The sequence below is a fragment of the Orycteropus afer genome, unplaced genomic scaffold (genome assembly GCF_000298275.1).
Source record: "Orycteropus afer afer isolate SDZICR_OR568_19922 unplaced genomic scaffold, OryAfe1.0 scaffold00327, whole genome shotgun sequence".
NCBI classification, from domain to species: domain Eukaryota; kingdom Metazoa; phylum Chordata; class Mammalia; order Tubulidentata; family Orycteropodidae; genus Orycteropus; species Orycteropus afer.
Window position 1 is genome coordinate 2225236 of NW_006921914.1, and position 3700 is coordinate 2228935.

Below are 3700 nucleotides of genomic sequence, written 5' to 3' on the forward strand. Positions count from 1 at the left end.
CTACTTTGGTCATGTTATCAGAAGGGACCATTCCCTGGAGAAGGATGTCATGCTTGGTAAGGTGGAGGGTCGACGAAAGAGGGAAGGCCCTCAACGAGATGGATTGACACAGTGGCTGCAGAGATGGGCTCAAGTATAGCAGGAATCGTGGAGCTCGTGCGGGACCAGGCAGTGTTTCATTCTGCTGTGCATAGGGTCGCTATGAGTCAAAGATGACTTGATGGCACCTAACAAAAACAGTGGTATGGAGCACGTTGTGATATTCCTTCTAAAGCTGTTAAGTTCTAAAGGATGAGTTCTTACATCTGGCCTCTCCTACAACTAAAAAGGAGGGTTCTCTGGATTTCGGAGGCAACATATCCCTCATTGGGGTGTGCTACTCTGGCCTATTCATCGAGTGACTCAAAAATTTGCTAGTTTTGAGTTGGGCCCAGAACAAAAGAAGGTTTTACAATAGGTTCAGGCTGCTGTACAAGACGCTCTGCCACTTGAGCCATATGATTCAGCTGATCCAATGGTGCTTGAAATGTCAGTGGCAGATAGAGATGCTGTTTGGAGTCTTTGACAGGCCCTATTGGGGAATCACAGTGCAAAATCTTAGGACTTGGGAGCAAAGCTCTGCCATTCTCTGCAGATAACTACTCTCCTTTTGAGGAATAGCTTTTGGCTTGCTACAGGGTCTTAGGAGAGACTGAAGGCTTAACCATGAGCCTCCAAGTCACTATGAGGCCTAGGTTGCCCATCATGAGCTGGGTGTTGTCTGATCCACAGAGTCATAAAGTTAGATATGCGCAGCACCACTCCATCATTAAATAGAAGTAGTATATACGAGATTGAGCTTGAGCAGGATTTGAAGGCACAAGTAAGTTACATGAGGAAGTGGCTCAAGTGCCCATGGTCTCCACTCCTGTCACATTACCTTCATTCTACAAGACTACACCTATGACTTCATTGGAAGTTCCTTACAATCAGTTGACTGAGGAAGAGAAAACTCATGCCTGGTTTATACATTGTTCTGCACAATATGTAGGCTCCACTCAGAAGTGGGACAGCAGCAGCACTGCAGATCCCTTCTAGGACCACGCTGAAGGACAGTGGTGAAAGAAAATCCTACCAGTTGGCAGAACTTCAAGCAGTGCATCTGGATTTTCATTTTGCTTGGAAGGTGAGATGGTCAGAAATGTGATTTTATAATGATTCATGCTCTATAGCCAATGGTTTGACATGATAGTCAGGGACTTGGATGAAACATGATTGGAAAATTTGTGGCAAGATGTATGGGGAAGAGGTATGTGGATAGACCTCTGTGAATGGGCCAAAGAAGTGAAGATATTTGTGTCTCATGTGAATGCTCACCAAAGTGGACCTCATCACAGGAAAATTTTAACAATCAAGTGGATAGGATGACACATTCTGTGGACACCAGTTAGCCTCTTTCCCCAGCCATTCCTGTCATTGCCTGGTGGACTCATGAGCAAAAACGGCCATGGTGAAAGGAATGAAGGTTATTCATGGATCAGCAGGATGAACATCCACTCACCAAGCCTGACTTGGCTACAGTCACTGCTGAGTACCCAATATGCCAAAATCGGAAACCAACACTGAGTCCCCAGCATGGCACCATTCCTGGGGATGATCAGCCAGCAACCTAGTGGCAGGTTGATTACATTGGACCACTTTCATAAGGAAAGGGGCATCAGTTTGTTCTTACTGGAATAGATACTTACTCTAGATATGATTTCCCTTTCTTGCATGCAATGCTTCTGTCAAAACTACCACCTGTGGACTTATGGAATATCTTATCCACTGCCACATTATCCCACACATAATTGCCTCAGATCAAGTAACCCACTTCACAGCAAATAAAGTGAGACAATGGGCATATGCTCATGGAATTCACTGTACTTAACATGTTCCCCATTATCCTGAAGCAAGTGACTTGATAGAATGATGGAATGGCCTTCTAAACACTTAATTTTATGCCAACTAGATGGCAATACCTTGCAGGGTTGTGGCAGTGTTCTTAAGAAGGTTGTATATGCTCTAAACCAGCATCTAATGTATGGTGCTGCTTCTTCCATACCCATGATTCATGGGTCCAGTAATTAAGGGTAGAAATGGGAGTGGCACCACCACACACTATTGCTTCTCATGAATTGCTTGAAAAATTTTTGTTCCCTGTCCCTGCAAACCTATGCTCTGTGAGTCTAGAGGTCTTAGTACAAAAGGGAGGAATGGTTCCACCAGGAGACCCAATACTGATTAAAAATGCTAACCCAACAACTTTAGGCTCATCATGCCTCTGGATCAACAAGCAAATAAGGGAGTTACAGTATGGGTTGGTGTGATTGATTCTGATTACCAAGGGGAAATCAGATTGATGTTACATAATGGAGGCAAACTCTGGTGGAGTAGTGGATAAAGTATTTGGCTGCTAACAAGAAGGTTGGTGGTTCAAACCCACCAGTTGCTTCACAGAAGAAAGATAAGATGATCTATTACCATAAGATTTACAGCCTTGAAAACACAATGTGGGTCACTGTTGTTGTTGTTGTTGTTAGGTGCCTTCAAGTTGACTCTGACTCATAGCAACCCTGTGTACAACAGAATAAACCACTGTGCAATCCTGCACCAGCCTCACAATCTTTGTTATACCTAAGCCCATTGTTGCAGCTACTGTGTCAATTCATCTTGTTGAGGTCCTTCCCCTTTTTTGCTGACCATCCACTTTACCAAGCACAATATCCTTCTCCAGGGAATGATCCCTTCTGACAACACGACCAAAGTAGGTGAGACGAAGTCTGTCCATTCTCTCTTCCAAGGAGCATTCCAGCTGAACTTCTTCCAGGATCAATTTGTTAGTTCTTTTAGCAGTCCATGGTACTCTCAATATTCCTTGCCAACACCACAATTCAAAAGCATCAACTCTTCTTCAGTCTTTCTTATCCATTGTCCAGCTTTCACATGCATATGAAGCAATTGAAAATACCATGGCTTGAGTTAGGCGCACCTTAGTCTTCAAAGAAACATCTTTGCTCTTTAGCACTTTAAAGAGGTCTTTCAGAGCAGATTTGCCCAGTGCAATACATCATCTGATTTCTTGACTGCTGCTTCTATGGGTGTTGATTGTGGAACGAAGTAATATGAAATCTATGACAACTTCAATATTTGCTCCATTTATCATGATGTTGCTTATTGGTCCAGTTGTGAGGATTTTCGTTTTCTTTATGTTGAAGTATAATCCGTACTGCAAACTGTAATCTTTGATCTTCATCAGTAAGTGCTTCAAGTCATCTTCACTTTCAGCAAGCAAGGTTGTGTTGTCTGCATATTGCAGGTTGTTAATAAGTATTCCTCCAATTCTGATGACATGTTCTTCTTTATATAGTCCAGCTTCTCAGATTATTTGCTCAGCATACAGATTGAGTAAGTACAGTGAAAGGATACAACCCTGACACACACCCTTCCTGATTTTAAACCATGCAGTATCTCCTTGTTCTATTTGAATGACCACCTCTTTGTCTATGTACAGGTTCTTCATGAGGACAATTAAGTGTTCTAGAATTCTCATTCTTTGCAATGTTATACATAATTTGTTATGATCCATACAGTTGAATGTTTTTTCATAGTCAATAAAACACAAGTAAACATCTCTTTGGTATTCTTTGCTTTCAGTAAAGATCCATCTGACATCAGCAAT

The 3700-nt window shown here is 42.4% G+C and overlaps 1 pseudogene; it reads left to right on the forward strand.

Annotated features, from left to right (window-relative positions):
* Positions 1-2422, forward strand: part of LOC122151188 — a 17114-nt pseudogene extending 14692 nt beyond the window's left edge.
* The last annotated feature ends 1278 nt before the right edge of the window (positions 2423-3700 follow it).